The sequence below is a fragment of the Myxocyprinus asiaticus genome, chromosome 14 (assembly GCF_019703515.2).
Source record: "Myxocyprinus asiaticus isolate MX2 ecotype Aquarium Trade chromosome 14, UBuf_Myxa_2, whole genome shotgun sequence".
NCBI classification, from domain to species: domain Eukaryota; kingdom Metazoa; phylum Chordata; class Actinopteri; order Cypriniformes; family Catostomidae; genus Myxocyprinus; species Myxocyprinus asiaticus.
The window spans coordinates 45,121,135-45,143,403 of NC_059357.1; the positions used below are offsets into that span (position 1 = coordinate 45,121,135).

A 22,269-nucleotide genomic window follows, 5' to 3' on the forward strand; every position below is an offset into this window, starting at 1 on the left:
GCTTTTTTTATTATTATTATTATTGAACTTTAACCACAAAGTCCTCTTTAGTGCATATGACATGATAAAGTAAGTCTTGTCACAACTCTGAAAACTGAACATCAAACAAAACTCTATAACAATTCCAAATGAAATGTAAAACAAATTACATGAAACAAAAAGGGGTGGGGCTGAATAAGGTGTACAGGGTGACCAGATTTTGAAAGTCTCAAACTGGGACACCTGGGAGGTTCACAATTAACATGCATATATATATATATATATATACATACACACACACACACACACACACACATATATATACACACACATACGCACACACACTGTATATACACTGATCAGCCACAATATTAAAACCACTTGCCTAATATTGTGCAGGTCCCCCTCGTGTCACCAAAACAGCGCCAACCCGCATCTCAGAATAGCATTCAGAGATGATATTCTTCTCACCACAATTGTACAGAGCGGTTATCTGAGTTACCGTAGACTTTGTTATTTTGAACCAGTCTGGCCATTCTCTGTTGACCTCTCTCATCAACAAGGTGTTTCCATCCACAGAACTCACTGGATGTTTTTTGTTTTTGACACCATTCTGAGTAAATTCTAGAGACTGTTGTGTGTGAAAATCCCAGGAGATCAGCAGTTACAGAAATACACTAACCAGCCCGTCTGACATATATATATATATATACACACACACATACATACATACATACATATACACACACACATACATACATGCATTATATTAAACTATAAATTCAATATAACATCTTTTATAAAACATATTGTTTTATACGATTTTAATCACATTTTAGATATTTGTAAAATGTACACATTCCATATAGCCTATTCTATTCATATGATGTCATATTGCATGAGTAATAATGATATGACTTGTCAGTGCTTGAAATTTCTTGTCAGCTACATATTTTTACACAAAATTTGCAACATTGGAACTTAAAAGTTAAAATACAATTCCACGTTTCCACATTTAAGTGCTTGTACTATTTAAAAAATAAAAATATGAATATGACCTGCAATAATCGATTATTTTTAGTTTAGTTTTTAACTAAAAGAGAGCCATAAAAATGTATTTTAGTTTAGTTTCAGTTTTTCCAATTATGTTGATTTTATTTTTATTTCAGTTTATGAACTTATTTATTTTTTTATTTAGTTTTTGTTTACGATAATATCCATATTTTTGGCATTTGAAACATCTTAGTGGCGGAGGAATGTAATGTCTTACAGCGTAACTTATGTATCCTATGTAAACTCTATCTGGCATTTTTTCCTCATCAAATTGCAACATTACCGATAAGCTATCCATTTTTTCTTTGTTTCTTACATACTGTAAACGCTTTGCTTCAATCACCTTAACACCTTCAATACAGCTTTTAATTCTATCAGTGGATACATCAGCTGGTATTCCAGTGATTACACCTCTTACCCAAGCTTTCCTATATGGTAAAGTGCATGAAACTGTTTGTCCTAGCATCGATTTTATGCCTAATGCAACCTTTTGCTGTTTTCATCCTTACATAAGATTAATACATTTCCATTCCTCAATGTCCTTGCACTCTCTAGATCTCCCAGAGCTTTCTTCAGAGCTTTAGTTAGTGTGATAGGGTTTAGCATAATATCAGGGTCAGAAAATTTCAGCATTACCTTAAAATCTTCCTTCCTTTTCCTTTCCAATATCTGTACACGATCCTTGAAGGTATGTTTTCTTTCTTTTCCAATTAACTACTCTCCCCCATTCTTTCCCTCCATTATTCCCGCCATACGATTTATCCTCCATTTCCGTATCACTTCCTGACCTACCTCTTCTTGTCACTTCTGATTTGTCAGCAAATTAAAAAGCACCTGGTAAGAGTTGATTATATTGCCTATATGCTAGTGTTGGGTTCGAGTTCACCTTAGTTGAGTCCGAGTCTTTAAACAATCGAGTCTGAGTTCAAAAGGGGCAGAGTCGGACTCAAGACCGAGTACGAATGAATCTTTTCATGAATCTGAATTAAAATTGTAACCGTAAACTCAACATCAATATTTTAAGCTTACTTTAAACTTCACAACTAAGAAAAAGAGTTTGTCAATATAAATGTAACAAAAACACCTCTATTGCCTTTCATATATATATTTTATGATTAGTATTCTGCTGAACAGACTTCAAAGTGGTTTCAGAATGAAAGCATATGCTTTAGGTGTATGAAGACAAAACTGTCCTTCAACACAATTCTTATTGCGTTCTGTTGACATTTCAATTATTTGTTGCTTTTTCCCCTCCACTTAAACATAGACCAAAGAAAGTGAAAGCTGTGTTAGTCATTACAACCAGAGTTATTTCGAATTTTAATTTAGTTTTTATTTCTACTTAATTTTCAATTTGTCAATTCAATTTAGTTTAGTTTTATTTAAAATTATCCCTATCTAAAGAAATAATAGTCTATACTGAGATTTCTGTCTGAATCTTTTTTCTCTATCTGCCGATTGATTTGGGAAAATACAGTAGAAATGAGTTAACACAGTAGTAATTAGTACTCGCTGAGAAGTTCCGTCTCACGATTTGACTGCAAATGCTACATCCAAAAACAGTGGAAAAGCCCACTGATAATATTGGGGCCATGTCGTCACGGACATGATCTTCTAGTTAATTAGTAGGAAACCGCACAATGTAGGGCAGTTCTGCGTGCTGCTGGTGTACCTAAATCCCTGATGCGTCCATGTGTGTCTCGCAGCAGCTGCCGCAGAACATTAAAAAAAAAAAAATAATAGATATTTCTTTGAGCGGCAGCCATGTTTGTCTGCAATCAGTCTGAAATCTTTAAATACCAACCAAAGAAAATTTCATTGCGCTCTTCTTTAACCGCAAAAACATGGAGAATAATAATTTTGAGTCTTAAATTTAACAGAATTGTCCTTCAAAATTGTCAGAGATGTAGGCTAAAAAAAGTTAAAAAAAAGTGCATAAGTTACCTGGTGGTTTACATTAAAAATAAAAACGTCATAACCAACTAAATTCAACTCGGAACATGTTTAGCTTCATACACAAACTCTGTCATCGAATAATACATTTATTTTATTGTCTATAATTAAATTATAAACAAAACATTTCACTGCCCAAAATATCCTAATATTTTATTGTGCATGGTTGAATGTTGTGAATGGTGGACAAATGCTGTAAAAGAATGTATTTTAAGCAGCTCATCAATGCTTTGAAAATAGTCAATCGATAATAAATAGGTGCTGTTTATCTGTTTAGAGTTGCTGTCTGCTTTAGCAATAATGCTGTTTTCCCTCGAAAATTCATCAAGCTAATATGGACCAGTTCAAGCTGACAACACTGCATGGACCACAAGAGACTACAGAAGCCTACATGTGTAGATACATTATGCCTAAAAAGACTTAATATCCAATATTAATACTATTTATGTATTTTTATTTCAATATGCTGTTTTTAGTAAACTGTGAGAGACATGATGTGGGTGACTTGACTCAATGAAGTTCTTGATTTTAAGTTTTTAACCATGATGAAACCGCAATGCGAGCACCATCTTGGCTGCACAAACACCACAAGCAATTTTACCAGTTGTCAGGTCCCGTGTCGTGTGAAACTGCCTTGTTTAGTTTCTATTACATTGGATACATGCCTGTCTTTATGTTTTCATTGTGCCAGCCACCTTGGTAGTCGATGTTATACAGTAGTCTCAGTAGTAACATTCAAGCGTATTGGTTGACTGATGAGTGTGCCTGTGCACATGCGTATGTGTGTTTGCTTAAACACAGTGAAACAACTCTGGCTACGTCTACGACTTCAGGGGCTAATACAGCTGCATGCAGACAGAGATGTGTTCATTAATTTCTGTTTTGTTAGATATTTATTTTTTCCAATGCATCACAAATGACATGGACTTGGCTGGACTCTGAAAAAAATCCCGAGTCCCAAAGGCTCGAGTCCGAGTCAAATTTGAGTAAAAATGCATCAGAGTCCTTTAAAATTGTCCGAGTTCAAACTTGAGTACCCCAACTCTAATATATGCATTGTAAAATGACACCTATTTAGCATCCGACAAGTGATGTATAGCAATTCATTAATTTGTTATCTTTTTCTTAAGAACAGAACGTCAGAAGTATGACAAAATATTTATTTATTAAGCAACGCAAGACCAGACATACAGTATTTTTCTAAATTTATTTGCTCCCTGAAATACAAGCAATATGTATAATACATAATATGTAGCCTACCTGAATTTCAACATGTTCACATACTTTGAAATCGTTTTTAATGCTACAATAATTTAATAAATACTTTTGAATCCACAAATTACACTGCTTTTGTTTATTTTGCTTTTGTCTGTGTAAATCGCAGAAAGGCACAAAGGCAGAACTATAAATGCAACCAACGCGTTGGCCACTACGTGGAGACTACGCCAGACTTGACACAGAAGCATAAATCAGCCTTAAGGATCATTGTCCTGCTCCACCATCCAATTTCTACCGAGCTTCAGCTGGCGCACAGCCACTCTGACATTATCTGTCACAGCAATAGTATTAATATTATTAATAGCAAAGAAAAACACTTATGATCCATAAAGTTGCTTATTAAAAAAGTGATATAATGCAAAGATGCAGCGATATATAATATTAAAGAACTCACGAAAGCTCAAATGCAAAAGCAAAACAGCAATATGGAACTAATATCCACTGACAGGATCAGTGCGAGCACATCAACCTTGCACTCCTTAAATGTGAGCTCTCGTGACAAACGCAGAGCGGCTTGCATGCACGATTAATTCGGGCTTCCAACGATATCGTTACGCATGTGACCCATTTGAATTTTACATGAGAATTTGCTATTTTAAAGTACAATGGAGCAGTTCAACCATCATGTGAAACGTCTTGACAACGCCGACATTCTGAACAGCACTAACGAGGAAAAGTGAAACACCTGCTCAGCACTAGCATCAGTTATAAGACTTTACACATCTACACATCAACACCCTTACTAACATTTATCCCAGTTAACTGTAATATAATTTTTCATTACAACTGTGGAAGTTGTAGCTAAGAAAACCGCGGATAGTACGGATAGTTGGAAACAAGTCATGGGTAAGTACTTTGAATTGGATTAAATTGAAAAATAAGCTGTGATCAAACGATTGATCACTTGTATGAGATGTTATTTTTTATATTATTATCTGTATAATTTTTTCAACATCTGAAGTACCTTATTTTGTTGTGCACATTTCAGAGAGCTCACTAAAATATTAAAAATATATTTTGGTTGCATTTAAGGGCAACAAAAAATTGTCATTGATTGTGTAAAATAGGCACATAATATCGGAATATCAATTGAATCAAATCGAAATCGTATCGTATCGCGGCAGACTTTGAAATATCAGCAAATATCAGATCGCAGGCCAAGAGAATTGATATAAGATCGTATTGTGATGAAACGTCCGATTTACACCCCTACTAATTATGATGACAATCCTCATTAGATCAGATCATTTTAAAGGGCATGCAAGGCAGTTATGCAGCAATATAATTTACATGTTAAAAGAAACAATGGAAAAAAAAATGTATTTCAGTTTTTAAGGCATTTAATGCAAATGAACTACACATCCTCACTGCTTGTTCAGGATGTCTTCCTCGAGTTACTTCAGCATTTAAAGGCGCACTCAGTAACTTTTGTCATTGTGTCATCTTGGACTTACACTGACACCTAGTGGCTTGGATGCAGCATAATTTAAAATCAATAGTTTTCAGTTTCAGATGTCATTGTAGAAATGTAGTATTCACAGTCAGTCATGATTGCTTTAATCAATGAGTGAAAGTGTCAAATAACAGGACGGTTACTGGATTAAGCGAGTAGTATTCGGCTGGTCATGTGATTCTAACATGGCAGCCCCCATGTGTGGACCCTCTCCATGTAGAATAAAACAGATTTTATAAGGTTACTGATATGACTAGAGTCTTCATTTTAATGTGAGTGCTCATGATTTCATACATAAACTGCAAAATTACAATTCATGTCTTTCGGAGTTCAACTTTTTAATAAAGGAAAGATTTACTGAGTGCACCTTTAATGTCTGTGGTCAAAACAGCTTTCTGTGCTTTCGTGCCACCAGCTGCTCTGGTTCTGGTAACTGCAATGACTTCTGACACGTGATCTAAAGCTTATATATTATTGACAAAAGAGAGACTCCAGTCTGCTCAAAAATTCGAAAAGATAAATGGAAGGTGCTTTTTGGTAGGAAAAATTTCAAACTGCCTTTATTAGTTGGCTATTTCATTTTAGAAACAATTTAAAAACAGTCAACAGTAAAAAAAGGAGAAATGTGGCAAGACATTTCCAAGCATTTCATAACAGTAACCCACATAGTCTTATTGTTGAAAGTCTTGAGATTATTAAAAAAAAATATTAGAGGTTGGGATAGTTTTAAATGTTGTTACAAAGAGAGACTTTTTATATATACCAAATGAGGGTCAAAATGTTATGGTCAGATGACTGGGTCAGAGCATCTCTGAAATGGCATGGCATGTGGGGTACTCCCAGTCAGCAGTGATGAGTACCTACCGACAGTGGTCTGAGGACCGGCGACAGGGTGTTGGGCGCCCAAGGCTCATCAATGCGTGAGGGCAATGAAGGCAATCCCGTCTGGTCCGAACCAACAGAAGGTCTACTGTGGCACAAGTCACAGAGAATTTTAATGATGGTTATGGGAGGAATGTGTCACAACACACAGTGCAACGTGGTATGCTGCGTATGGGGCTGCTTAGCCGCAGACTGGTCAGAGAGCCCCTGATGACCACCGAAAACACCTACAATGGGCATGCGAGCATCAGAATTGGACCTTGGAACAGTAGAAGGTTGCCTGGTCCAATGAGTTCCATTTTCTTTTACATCACATGGACGGCCGTGTACGTGTGCACCGTTTACTTGGGGAAGTGATGGCACCAGGATGCACTGTGGGAAGACGACAAGCTTGTGGATGGAGTGTGATGCTCTGGACAATGTTCTGCTGGGAAACCCTGGGTCCAGCCATTCATGTGGACATCAATTTGACATGTACCACCTACCTAAACATCGTTGCAGACCAGACTTGCCCCTTCATGGCAATGGTATTCCCTGACGGCAGTGGCCTCTTTCAGCAGGGTAATGCACCCTGCCACATTGCACACAAGGTTCAAGGTGTTGCCCTGGCCTTCAAATTCCCCAGAATTCAATCCAAGATGGACCAACAAGTCCGATCCATGGCGACTCCACCTTGCAACTTACAGGACTTGAAGGATCTGCTGATAATGTCTTGGTGCCAGATACCACTGGCACCTTAAGGGGTCTTTTAGAGTCCATGGCTCGATGGGTCGGCTGAGGCATGTTTTGTCTCATCGATGTATATTGATGTCCATCGAGATATGCATTTGTATTTTTTTTTCTCTTCCCCTAAGTCTTTCTGCTCCATGTGCACCATCTAGCTGTGCTAATGAGAATAGCCATGTTGTGATGACACTGATAAGCCAAGCAGGTGTGTGTTATTAGCAAGCAAGTAATGTTATTTATTAAATTACACAATTAAATCTACAAACCGTAAAATGTACTGATTAGGAAATTTGCATAGATAACAGTTGACGCACTGTTCTGCGAGAGAGGCCACATAAGACTCTTATGTCCCTCATCAGCTGTTAAGTTTCCTTCTTAGAAAGATATTCTTTTTTTTTTTTTCCTCCCCTTTACTTGCGCTCTATATCCTCATGGTGGTGTAGTGACTTGCCTCAATCCGAGTGGTGGAGGACGAATCTCAGTTGCCTCCACGTCTGAGACGGTCAATCCGCGCATCTCATCACGTGGCTTGTTGAGTGCGTTACCACGGAGACCTAGCACATGTGGAGGCTCACGCTATTCTCCACGGCATCCACGCACAACTCACCACGCGCCCCACCGAGCGCAAGAACCACATTATAGCGACCACAAGGAGGTTAACCCAACGTGACTCTACCCACCCTAGCAACCGGACCAATTGGTTGCTTAGGAAGCCTGACTGGAGTCACTTAGCACGCCCTAGATTCGAACTTGAGACTCCAGGTGTGGTAGTCAGCGTCTTTACTTGCTGAGCTACCCAGGACCCAAGATATTCTTAACATTTAAAATAGAACTGTGGGATCACAATCACAGTAAGAGGCAATCACTGAGACAATGGAGAGAAAGCAAAACATTTTATGTAAATGTACGGCTAATTGGATTGGGGGAAGCACATTAAAATTATACAGAGGTAAATGGTCACAGGTCTGGAGGGAGAGAGGCATTTTACCTTGTTCCCTTAAACCTATGATCAAGTGAAAGTCTTCAAATAGTATTACAGAATGTCCACACATTTCCATATACTTCACAACATTTCTATTCAATTCGTAGGCTGTAAAATGAGATGAAACAGGATAAGTTTATCAATTGAGACACAGAAGTTCTATTACAGTGAGCACGTGGGAATGGTTAGTCCTGTAGCCAAATGGTCGTAGCTTTCACGGGTGTTTGGCTGGAGAGCGATCCTATCCACTCTACCAGACTGATGTTCTACATTCCTTAATATGCATATGAGAGTCTTTCGTGCAAGTATGTCACTACTATGTGATGTGAAAGAGATATCTAATTCAAATGCATAAACCAAAGAGACCACCATTTTGCTCAGACCTAAAACCGTAAACGTGCACATCCCTAAGTAAAATATGTTCTCCTCTAATGCTCTCTAATATTGAAGGAAATGTAACTGGTTTTGTTTGCCTTCATAAATTCCAAGAGACGACTGTACTTTAATAAGTAGAAAAATGTTGAAAGGAATCTGTAAAGGAGACCCGTCACACTGTCAGAATATTTAATTTTAGCACTATATAAATTTGGTGTACATTTTTTCACAGATGTTGCTGTTAATATCATTTACACCTGCATCCCAAATTCTAAATCAATGCTTACTGTCAAATGTGCATCTCAATACACAAAATATGCAATAGTATTGGTAGTATCATGGGTGCTACAAAATAAGGAGTTGCTGCCACATTTTCAACCGACCCTTTGAGGGCACACATAAGGCTGATGTTGCTCGAGCGGAAACTGAGATTGACACCCCTTATCTAAACAAATGCATGCAGTTACAGTCTCCAGTTACCTTTATTAGTATTTAAGGGTCAGGGAATTTTGGCTAATTAAAATGCAGAGTGGGTAGTGACTTTGGAACATTACTAGCCACAGTGGCCAGAAAACAAAAAAGTTAATGTCAAACCCTGCCCTTACAAAAATTGAGAGTTAACTGCAAATTTGCCGCAAACTTGCGCAAATTCGCCACAGATAATTTTCGCATGCAAAGTGCTATGGCATCTCTATAATATGCACACTCTCATGATGTTTTAGGCCATTTGACTGACTGAAACTCTTTCCACACTGATGGCACTAGAAAGGCTTCTCTCCAGTGTGAATTCTCATATGATCATTAAGGGATCGCTTAGATGTAAAACTATTACCACACTGAAGGCATGTGAAAGGCTTCTCTCCAGTGTGAATTCTCATGTGCATGTCACGTCTTCCTTTACGCACAAAAGCTCTTCCCACACTGCAAGCATATGAAAGGCATCTTTTCTGTGTGAATCCTCATGTGCACATCAAGGGCTCGCTTAGACGTGAAACTATTACCACACTGAAGGCATGTGAAAGGCTTCTCTCCAGTGTGACGTCTAATGTGATCCTTAAGGCCTCCTCTCTTTGTGAAACTTTTTCCACACTGATGGCACGTGAAAGGCTTCTCTCCAGTGTGAATTCTCATGTGATCATTAAAGTGTCCTTTAGATATGAAACTTTTTCCACACTGATGGCAAGTGAAAGGCTTTTCTCCAGTGTGAAACATCATGTGTCTTTTAAGGCCTAATTTGTCTGCATAGCCTTTTCCACACTGAAGGCATTTGAAAGGTTTCTCTCCAGTGTGAATTCTAATGTGTACATTAAGGTACTCCTTAGACGTGTAACTTTTTCCACACTGATGGCATGTGAAAGGTTTCTTTCCAGTGTGAATATTCATGTGCACATTAAGATATCTTTTACACATGAAACTTTTTCCACACTGATGGCATGTGAAAGGTTTCTCTCCAGAGTGAATTTTCATGTGGTGTTTAAGACTTCTTTTCCGTGTAAAAATATTTCCACACTGATGGCAAGTGAAAGGCTTCTCTACAGTGTGAATTCTCATGTGAACATTAAGGTGTCCTTTAGATGTGAAACTTTTACAACACTGATGGCATGTGAAAGGCTTCTCTCCAGTGTGAATTCTCATGTGCACATTAAGGTTTGCTTTAAACGTGAAACAAATACCACACTGAAGGCATATGAAAGGCTTCTCTCCAGTGTGAATTCTCATGTGATCAATAAGGTGTCCTTTAGATGTGAAACTTTTACCACACTGATGGCATGTAAAAGGTTTCATTCCAGTGTGAATTTTCATGTGTACATTAAGGTATTTTTTAGACATGAAACTTTTTCCACACTGATGGCATGTGAAAGGTTTCTCTCCAGTGTGAATATTCATGTGGTGGTTAAGATTCCCTTTCCGTGTAAAATTATTTCCACACTGATGGCATGTGAAAGAATTCTTGGCTTGAGTTTTGTTTTGTGAGGAATTTTTCTCAGACTGTGAGCAACTAAAAGATTTTTCTTCAGTTATGTAATGATGAGGATTCTGATTCTGATGTTCCTCCTCCACTTTATTCAGTTCTTGACTTTCTTCTTTCACTTCTATTGGTTCTTGATTTTCCTCTTTCATTTCCAAGTCTAAAAACAAAATATCATTTAAAATCAACAAGGGCCACTTTTAATGTAAATTTGAATGGCATTGATTTATTTATTTATTTATTTTGTATTTTATGTACTAAAGGTTCATAAAAGGTGTCTTGTACATGTTAATTCCAACATATTAGGGCAGCATGATTTGGCAAAAACTAACAAACAAAAAAAATCATATTGAGCTAAATTTGTCATATTGCAATTAAAACACTTAACATCTCATATCGCTGCTGCTTAGATATCAAGGATAAAAGAACAAAAGCATTATGATGCTTGCTTGACTACTGCAGTACTACCACATCAGAATGCATGATTGATTTCAGAGCCCTTTCTATGGCTAAACAACTCAGATTTATGCCATAAACGCAACACATTTACTTTCAAAACAGCATTTTATACGTGATTCTATGTTTTAAGCTAGAAATAATTTATGCCTTTGGGTTTTTCTGTGTAATGAGATGGTCATTTTCAGGGTGATAATGTAACTGGGCTCTTATGACATCAGTTTTTAAGTGTACATTTTTAAATCAGTGCAGCAATATATCAGTGCGCTTTGTCCCGCGTCCCGTATGTCACGAGCAGTATTTACGCATTTACCCTGCGCCCTCGCGGGGGTACTAGAAACTATCACAGCTACTTCAGGTGGATTAACTGTATAAATCCATGTAAACATCCAAGTTAAGTGTAAATAAATGCCATTCGCGTGATCGACAACTGGAGCGTGAACAGACAGCATTTCTGTGCATGCACAGCGAGGTGCGCGGCGCGCGTGTGAGAGATGTACTGGCGTGAGGCGATCGAATGGCAAAGAGAGTGGCTGTGTCCGAAATTGCTCACTCATTCACTATTTCCTATATAGTGAATGGCAGTTAGTGCACTATATCTCAGCAGTAAGTGAACGAAATGAGTGATTTGGACGCTGATGTACACACAAAGCGTCGGATCTCTGGGGCTGTCACAGAAACATCATCACATATGAACTTTTAAAATACTTGGGCCTTACTTGTTATTCTTATTAAATAATATATTAATAAAATAAATCTTCATTCTGTTTGTCACTTTTAATATATACTGTGTGTTAATATAAGGAGTAAACACATTTTATCAAGTAAAGAATACATTTTAAAATGTATCTGTATGTTTTGCCTCTCTATGTGTTATTATGTTATTTTAATCAAGTAATGATTTGTCAAAAAGTAATTTAATACATTCAGCATGAAAGAAAACATTGCAGGAGTGGAGGAAGCAGTAAACTCCCAGCTCGTACGTCTTCCCCATGGTGGATTGTGGGCAATTAACCGTCGTCGAATGTACATCAAATGTACACTCGAAATTAGAGTGCATTGTGGGTAATAATGAGTGAACAAAAAAGTAAGGAACGAGTGGCTCACTCAGAATTCAGACAATCCTACAAAATGGCGGACACTCGAAATAGTGCACTATATAGTGGATAGGGGGCGGTTTCAGACACAGCGAGTGTTCCACGACCAGGGTTGGTGCCCTACACAGGCTGCGTACTCCGCGCATAGAGAGCGGAGGTACTGCTGTACAGAACTAATGATCTAAATACTTACGACACTGAAAACTGTAACTACACTGAAATAAGAGTCCGCACAGGACTTTAAAAGCTATGAAATAGCGAAAGAAGGCATTAATAAAGCATGATCTTGCTTTGGTTTATATTTCAGCATTATATATAATGTCCTTGTGGGACATTTTCACTGCAATAATTAACTAGAAATGTTTCCAAACCTCTCTTATTGACAAATTCATCCAGATCTGACAAGAGCCCCTAAAGGGATAGTTCACCCAAAAATTTTAATTCTCATTATTTACTCACCCTCATGCCACCCCAGATGTGTGTGACTTTCTTTCATCTGCTGAACTCAAATGAAGATTTTTAGAAGAATTTCTCAGCTCTGTAAGTCCATACAATACAAGTGAATGGGTGGCAACACTTTAAAGCTAAACAAACTCACATAGGCCAGCATAAAAGTAATCCATAATACTCCAGTGGTTAAATCAATATCTTCAGAAGCAATGTGATAGGTGTGGATGAGAAACAGTGAAACAGATCACCTTCACATTCTTCTTCTTGTGTTTTTGGTGATTCACAATCTCTGCATATCGCCCCCTGCTTTCTAGCAAAAAAATGACAAATATTGATCTGTTTCTCACCCACACCTATCATATCACTTCCAAAGGTATGGATTTAACCACTGGAGTCTTATGGATTACTTTTAAGCTGCCTTTATGTGCTTTTTGGAACATCAAAATTTTGGCCTACAGAGCTAAAATATTGTTCTAAAAATCTTAATTTGTGTTCTGCAGAAGAAAGGAAGTCATACACATCTGGGATGGCATGAGGGTGAGTAAATGATAGGAGAATTTTCATTTTTGGGTAAACTACCCCTTTAAAGTGATAGCTCAGCCATAATCTAATATTCTGTCATCATTTCACTACCCTCATGTTGTTCCAAACCAGTGTGACACTTTGCATTATGTGGAACACAAAATATGTTAAACAGAATGTTAGGGACTGACAGTCTCAGTCACCATTCTCTTTCAAAATATGGAGAAAAAAAAATTCACTGAATGTAAATAGTGACTCAGGCAAACATTCTAATATTTACTTCATGTTGCATGGAAGAATGTTATATGGGTTTGAAACAACATGATGGTGAATGATGACAGAATTTCTATTAATAATAATAATACTAATTCTGATATACATGTTAAATGTGTATTATGTAATGGAATATAGGGGAGTTAACGTCTATTATGTCATTTGTGAAAGTAACGTGTTACTCACTACTTGAGTACTCTTTTAATTGGATTCTTTTTTACTCTTACTCAAGTAATTATTTATGTTAGTACTTTTACTTCTACTTGAGTATTTTTTTTTTTTTTTTTTTTAAGTAATTGTACTTTTACTTGAGTACAGTTTTTGGCTACTCTGCCCACCTCTGGTTTGACTTAAGTAGATGATGCTGTTATAACAGCAATGCCTAAACTAAATGTGACAACAGCTGAGCAGACTTATTTAAAAACAAAAAAATTATACAGTGAAAGATTTCCTGCTGTTTTTATCATCCTGTTTTGTTATGCAAACCTTAAAAATGGACAAGATGTGCTCAGACTTGTAAGATATAGAAAACAACAGGAGAGCAGGGAGGAAACAACTTTAATGCTTCCTTCATAAATTGTAGTTTACTGCATTTTGTCTTGTTTTTTCATACCTTTGCATGGCCATACATGTGCTTCCAATAAACAGTGCCACTTAAAACTACTGTGTATTGAATTTTTTTTTAAACAATGATTTCAGCAAGCAATTAAATCACCACTATGTTAATGATACGTAGGATAGGTAGTACGTACACATAACGAAAATAGAAAAGTTCACTTATAGCCCTGAGGTAAAGTAAAAGCACCTTTATTAGTGCAAAATGCACTAACAGGGAAGCCTTTAAAGGTGCAAACAAATGTGCAAATGGGGCAGTGCAAAATGGTAAGAAATTATTGTATTGTTCTTGTAAATACTGAATATATCATTCAGACATTCACAGTGTAGGTTGGAAAAAGTATGTGAACCCTTAGGCTAATGACATCAACAAAAGCTAATTAGAGTCAGGAGCTGGCAAACCTGGCATACAATTAATGAAATGAGATTGGAGGTGTGGGTTAGAGTTACTCTGACTTATAAAAAGCACTCAAACATTTTGAGTTTGCTATTCACAAGCAGCATCCGCTAACGTGGACCATGCCTCGCCAAAAAGAGATCTCAGTAGACCTACGATCAAAAAGTGTTGCTTTGCATGAAGCTGGAAAGGGTTACAAAGTTGTCTCGGAGAGTTTAGATATTAATCTGTCCACAGTTAGACAAATGATCTATAAATGAATATTATTTAGTACTGTGGGTACTCTCCCTAGAAGTGGCAGTCCAGCCAAGATGACTCAAAGAGCCCACTGCAGAATGCTCTATGAGGTAAAAAACAACCCTAGAGTGACAGCTAAAGACTTGAAGGAATCATTGGAACTGGTTAACATCTCTGTTCATGAGTCTACTATATGGAAAACATTAAACAGGAATGGTGTCCATGACAGGACACCACAAAGGAAGCCACTGCTTTCCAACAAAAAAAATTGATGCGTGCCTGAAGTTTGCCAAAAACCACCTTGACACTCCACAACGCTTCTGGGAAAATGTTTTGTGGACTGATGAAACAAAGGTTAAATTGTTTGAGAAGAACACACAGCACTAAGTATGGCGTAAAAAGGGCACCGCATAACAACATGAAAACATCCCAACGGTGAAGTACGTTGGAGGGAGCATCATGATGGACCGCTTGTCATCAGAGGGAAAAATGAATTCCCAAGTTTATCAAGATATCCTACTGGATAATGTCAAGGTGGCTGTGCACCAGCTGAAGCTCAGTAGAAGTTGTGTGATGCAGAAGGACAATGACCCTAAGCATCGAAGTAAATCCACCACAGAATGGCTCAAAAAAAGTAAATACACCTTTTGGAGTGGCCCAGTCAGAGCCCAGACCTTAACCCAATTGAGATGCAGTGGAATGACCTGAAGAGAGCAATTCACACCAGACATCCTAAGAATATGGCTGAGCTGAAGCAGTTCTGTAAGGAAGAATGGTCCAAAATTCCAGGTACCAGAAACGCTTGGTTGAAGTTATTGCTGCCAAAGTAGGATTGACCAGTTATTAAATCCAAGGGTTCACTTTAGGGCTGCAACAACTAAATCAAGCTGAGAGACAAGTAAAAACAGACAAATTTTGTAGAAATCAACCTAAGGTAAGAGCTGATATAGAGTTTGTGGCTATTTGGGGCTTACATAAGCAGTGATCGAAGCAGACATGATACTTTTTTTATTCACAATTTCACTGAAATTATTTTGATTATTCAAAGAAAATAATCTTTAACATTAATTTGCATTTATTCTACTTTTATTTTGAACCAGTGTTTGTGTATTGTATCTCATTTTAACATGTCGAACATTTATTAAACATATAATGAACATAACCTAAAATAACTTTTAAACAAAATAACTTTTAATCAAATGAATATCAATAAAAATGTATTGTATTTGCATTTGTGTCTGTGGTCAATGAGTGTTTGTGTGTTTGGAAGGGTGTGTGCGTGTGAAATTATGAGTATGAGTGTACTTTTCTACCATTTTACAGCTTTCTTGTAAGTTTTTATATGATCTGGGTCAAATTGACCCGGAGGTGCAAAGTAGGGACTTTTTGATAACTTTATTATCATTTAATAAATCAGATTAAAAAAAAAATTATATTGCCAGGTTCAGATCATCTCTGTGGAGGATGTCGTGAAGTTCAATATCATTGTAAAAAATAGTTGTAGAAATCAGTGTAAAAAGTTCAAACAGGTCAAATTGACCTGTGAGTCCATCCAAGGGTTAAAGTGGTCATGTCATGCTTTTGTTCACACTATTATTTTCCTTGAGGTTCACTTATAAATGTTAGTAAAGGTTTTGCAAAAAAAAAAAATAAAATAAATAAATAAAAAAAAGTCCCATCCTGTCTCTGGCCTTCTGTCTGAAACATTCGGTTTTCTGTGCTGTCCCCTTTAAAACTTCAATATACAAAACTGTTATGAATGGCTATCATTTTTTAAGCACAAACACCCTCTGCCAACACTCATGTAACTGTTTTTTCTTAGTATGAAAGAATGAAAACATGCAAGCAATTTACAAAATCACCTGAAAGGACTCAGTCCAGGTAATTATTTATAGCTATATGTTCCAATTTACATGAAGCATGCAATCAAACTACTACAGTTGCTTCGACTGAAAAAAATTTAAAACTGAACAAAGTAGGCATGCTGTTACACCCCAATACTTATACTTATTATAAGGATTGCAAGATCTGGTGATACAATAATGCAATATAAAGCTGAGAACAGTGAAAATAGTCCAGACCAACACAAGCTGCGAATATAAAGGGTTAATAAATCTGTATCCAGCCGTTAATGATGGGCGACCCGGTTGTTTGCCTCTGTAGTGTGACCGCGCCTCCTGTGTAATGGGAAATACTATACGTTCGCCAGGTGAGGAGTCGCACCCTAATTATTTAGCTGGTCGTGTTTATTTTGGCCAACACACATCCTGGTTACCATGAGACATGAAATGGCAGTCAGTAGCATATACTACACCACTGTCTTTCGTTGCACTCTGTGGTATGCTTTCTTAATGCATAGTAAAATAATTCAAACAACAATATTTTGTGATCAATTATTTATTTTTTGGTAAGTAATAGCACTGCAACTAACAATTATTTTGATAATCGATTAATCTTCCATTATTTCTTCAATTAATTGGATAAATAACTAAATTTCCTTATTAAAACTATTTAGACACTTCAAAGACTGGCATACACGACCATGACATCCATGAGAGCTGCCCGATTGATTACTTTGAAACTGAAAATGCGGTATGATGTTCCACGAGTTTAATCAAAATGATTGCGCTCCCTTTCTCCATTGCGATCGGTCTGATTGACGTGGATGCGCACACTCGCTTGCTCAGTGAAGTTTAACGGAGACTTGCACGTGGTAAAAACAAACAGATTTGCGAAACGCAGTAATACGCACCCGATTTTGATTTCATAACATGAACTCATTATAAAACATAGAAAACAGCAGTAAAATGTAAGTTATGTGCTGGAGAGAAACAACTGTCAAGCGCATCAAACAGCACACGCCTCTTTCAACGCACCTGATACTGAAACCGCTCCACATTAAACTGTATGCATATTATGATCTTCTTTGAAGTGTTTATAAAGTGCTCGTGTGCTGGACATCTTGGGTCGTGTTTTTTCCGCTTCAATTTGTCTCTGTCATTTTTCAAATGAGTTTCATCATGCAACACATTGTCACTTGGCTGTTAAGTGACATCACTGATGGAGCTTCTCCGTGCTCGCCTCATGTATCCAACTAATAGATAATGAAATTCGTTGTTGATGATTTTCCTATTATCAACAATTATCGATTTTATCAATAAGTTGTTGCAGCCCTAGCAAGTAACATTATATTAAGCAAGATCCGCTCTGTGTTGGAGTCCTCATCATGGTTTATTTTGCTATAAAAATGGTTGACAATACAATTTCTTACATATCAAATAAACAGACAGAAACAGAGACAGTAAAAGTTGTATTAAATTTGGAACTCACCTGCATTACTGTCGTGTCCAAATAGTTCTTTCAATATGAGTTTCTTTGCAAAGTCTGAATCATAATAGATCTCGAAAGAATCCATGGATAAATGTGCCAAAGAAAACATAAAATTCCACACTGATCGATAAGGAACTTCAATAAACTTCAGCCACTCTTTCCTAACTCTGTCATCCTTTAGAAGGCTAAGCTGAGACTCTAAATTTCCTCAGATAGGAAAGGCACAACATTGGGGTCATTGCCCATTTGGAAGAACCATTTGCGACTGAGCTTTAACTTCCTGGCTGATGTCTTGAGATTTTGCTTCAATATATCCACATAATTTTCCTTCCTCATGATGCCTTCTATTTTGTGAAGTGCACCAGTCCCTCCTGCAGCAAGCACCCCCACAACATGATGCTGCCACCCCCATGCTTTATGGTTGGGATGGTGTTCTTCGGCTTGCAAGCCTCACCCTTTTTCCTCTTAACATAACGTTGGTCATTATGGCCAAACAGTTCAATTTTTGTTTCATCAGACCAAAGGACATTTCTCCAGTGTCCCCATGTGCACTTGCAAACTGTAGTCTGACTTTTTATGGCAGTTTTGGAGCAGAGGCTTCTTCCTTGCTGAGCAGCCTTTCAGGTTATGTCGATATAGGACTAATTTTACTGTGGATATAGATACTTGTCTACCTGTTTCCTCCAGCATTTTCACAAGGTCCTTTGCTGTTGTTCTGGGATTGATTTGCACTTTTCGCACCAAACTGCATTCATGTCTTGGAGACAGAATGCATCTCTTCCTGAGCGGTATGATGGCTGCATGGTCCCATGGTGTTTATACTCGCATACTATTGTTTGTACAGATGAAGGTGGTACCTTCAGGGGTTTGGAAATTGCTCCCAAGGATGAACCAGACTTGTGGAGGTCCACAATGTTTTTTTCTGAGGTCTTGGCTGATTTCCTTTCAATTTTCCCATGATATCAAGCAATGAGGCACTGAATTTGAAGGTAGACCTTAAAATACATCCACAGGTACACCTCCAATTGACTCCAATTAGCCTATCAGAAGCTAACTACCTAAAGTGTGCGGTGCAGCGAGCTCGTCAGAAAAAGAACGGGTGACACACTGATGCTCTAAAGATGTAATCAATAACTCATAAGATGATATCTGACGAAACCGCATATGAACGAACGCAACCCGACTGTCGCCAATGGCAACTAGATTTTAAATTATTGTCGCAATCAAATATTTTTGGACAAATTTGTGACCATTTTAGTCGCAGTCTGGAGCCCTGAAAAGCTGGACATTATTTTCTGGAATTTTCCAAGCTGCTTAAAGGCACAGTTAACTTGGTGTATGTAAATTTCTGACCCACTGGAATTGTGATATAGTCAATTAAAAGTTAAAACAATCTGTCTGTAAACAATTGTTGGAAATATTACTCGTGTCATGCACAAAGTAGATGTCCGAAACGACTTGCCAAAACTATAGTTTGCTAATATGAAATCTGTGGAGTGGTTAAAAAATTAGTTTTAATGACTTCAACCTAACTGTATGTAAATTTCTGACTTCAACTGTATATTGTGCAGTTATATGTTTATGCCCCACACAGTAAAATTATGGTAACACTTTATAAAAAGTTCCATTTGTTAATGTTATTTAACAACATTACTGTAGTTAATATGAACTAATGAACATTTTTTAAATCAAAAATTGTATTAGTTAACGCACTATGCTATTTACTATAGTAAATGCACTATGAACTAACATGAACTAAAAAATGAACAATTGTAATTTTATTAACTAACATTACAATGAGTAAAGGCTGTAAAAAATATATTGTTCATTGTTTGTTCATGATACCTAATGCATTAACAAATGTTAATGTATGGAACCTTTTTATAAAGTTACCAAAATTACATTAAAATTACATTAATTGTGAATTGCTAACATTTATTTGTATTGAAAACAGTTATGAATAGTTCTGTTGTCAGTATCAAAAGGTCACTGTGACACTGGTAAGCATTAAAAACCATGAGAGCAACACACAGCAGAGAAATAAGAAAAATATATCCATTACAAGCTCTAAAATGGCTCCAGTGAGAAATCATTAATATCTATCTTTGTTTACTGTCTTTGCTGTTTTACTGTAACACAAATCACAAATTATTAAGCAAATGCATGAAGACGTGGTGCCGTTATGGTTAAAATGTAATTGCTGTGATTAGTGGCAATGTGACAACATTAATCTGATTTAAATTGGGAACCTCACAGAATAGCACTGGCATGAGTGATGAGATATTGAGAGCACCTGCAGAGAGTGCATGTTTGATTGACACTGAGAGCGCTCATGTTGAAGGGAGTGAAGCTGAAAGTGTTCATGATGGCTCAAGAAGTCTCTGTCGCTCAACACAACATCTGATTGTCACGACTCACATTACATCACGTATACTCATATTTGTACATGCGTTTATTTGTTGTTTTATTAGTTTTTATACCCGTTTGCGGTCTCTTTATCCTCTCCGTGCTCACAGTGCAGCGAGTCAGAATTACTACTGTATTGACTATAGAAAATGAGCAACTTAATATTCATACATGTGTAATTCTTTTTAAAAACAAAATGACATATTCATCTGAATAACAGTTTAAATTTGTGAATACCTAGAACTGCCAAAAATTCACCCTCCAGAGGCCACACTGTCATGCATCAAGTGCTAAGAAAGCGCTCATTCATTAGAGTAGCAGTGTAGGGCTGTCAAATTAAAATTCGAAATTAAACATTGCAAATAAAATGCACATTCGAATGCTAAAACTGTGCATTCGAATTCTGGATGTGTGCCAACCACTGACAATGACTTCAGATTGATTGTATTCAGGCGCTAAAAAAGGCTAGACACAGCGCAACAAATACAGTTTAACAGAAAGCAGGTGTCTCAAGATGCTTTTTAAAGTTCTTTTTAATTAGACACAGCATCTAAAAACAGAGCTCCAACACGAGATGCTGAATAAACAAAAACAAAGCTAAACAAAGACGTTCGTCTAGCACGCGTTTACATAGAAAAACAAATGGATGGTTGCAAAAGCGGCACGTTTGGTGTGAACAGCCCCTTACAGTAGGTGGAGGTCTTTGGCTGTTGCGTCTTGCTCTCTTATAAGAGTTTCTCTTATTTTTAAAACGCTTTGTCAGGAAATATGATCAACTTGGAAATGTGTGTCTCGAGATCCTCGTGTTCGGTTCCAGTCTGTTGTGTTCCTCTGTTTGAACAGCCCCTGACCTGGGCTCATAGTCTGAGCCGCTTCACCACCAAATTTAGCCGAATACCACTGCTATCAGAGAATATTGCTATCCTACATACAACTGTAATTTATTCAAAAACAATGTTGTAATTGTTGTTATTACAGACTGAGTCTGGAGTAGTATATTGTGGCATCAGTGCAAGTGTAACACCATGTGGACTGCTTATAGCAGTGTGCTGCAAAAAAGATTGGCCCTGATTCTAGGCACGATCGGCCGATCACAGACTTGTCGGGTGATTTAGATCAGTGGCTGATCTATTGGCGCACCCCTAATTAGCGGTTTACCCGTCAGGTACCCGCCCATGTGCAGGACTTTAAGACAGGGTGTAAGTGTCAAATACGTAAACACCGTTACAAAAATTCTGGATAATATAAATAAGTCAGTGTATTGTCGTTGCTTTTCTGTGTTGAAATAATGTATTACAATTCTTGCATCTAAATAAGTTGATCCTATCCTCATGCATCAGCATTAAATAAGGCATGACTGATGTACAGACATTCTTCTCTAATTTGTGGGTCTTCTACATAAATATTTCCTTGAAAAATCCAACTTTTGCACTATTTCCAACAACAGCCTATGTTGAACCTGCTCTCATCTTACATTTCAAATGCCTCTGGTTCGTGATGTGTGTGCAGTGTCTTCAATAGATTTCAATGAGACCAGAAAGGGATAACAGGCAAGCGGAAGTAGAGCTGTCATGGACCTAACCATTGGCTGTTCAAGAAGTAGTGAATAGAGACACAGAAAGTGGAAAGCAGAATGCAAGCCTGCTGCTGCAGTTACACTGCAGTGCCACTTAACATGGTGCTTATGTATGTGCTGTGAAACAGGCTTAAGACTTGATCAGTTACAAGTTATTTACAGATAGTTTTATAGGCACAGCATTGCAATATATAGGGCTCTAATGTAAACACAGGGATGGCCTACCAGAACCTCATCATTCTTAATGGATTGTTAACCTT

The 22,269-nt window shown here is 37.3% G+C and overlaps 1 protein-coding gene across 5 annotated transcripts in view; it reads right to left on the reverse strand.

The window, feature by feature from the left end:
• The window catches only part of LOC127452154 (gastrula zinc finger protein XlCGF8.2DB-like), a 467,064-nt gene that overhangs the window by 17,791 nt on the left and 427,004 nt on the right, over positions 1-22,269 (reverse strand). Inside the window, exon 1 of one of the 5 annotated variants that reach the window (XM_051717433.1) lies at positions 18,028-18,094. The exons of the other annotated variants lie outside the window; for them this stretch is intronic. The gene's annotated coding sequence lies outside the window, so the exon portion shown is untranslated. Of the gene's footprint in view, positions 1-18,027; positions 18,095-22,269 lie in introns of those variants that run through there. 5 annotated transcript variants of the gene reach the window in all.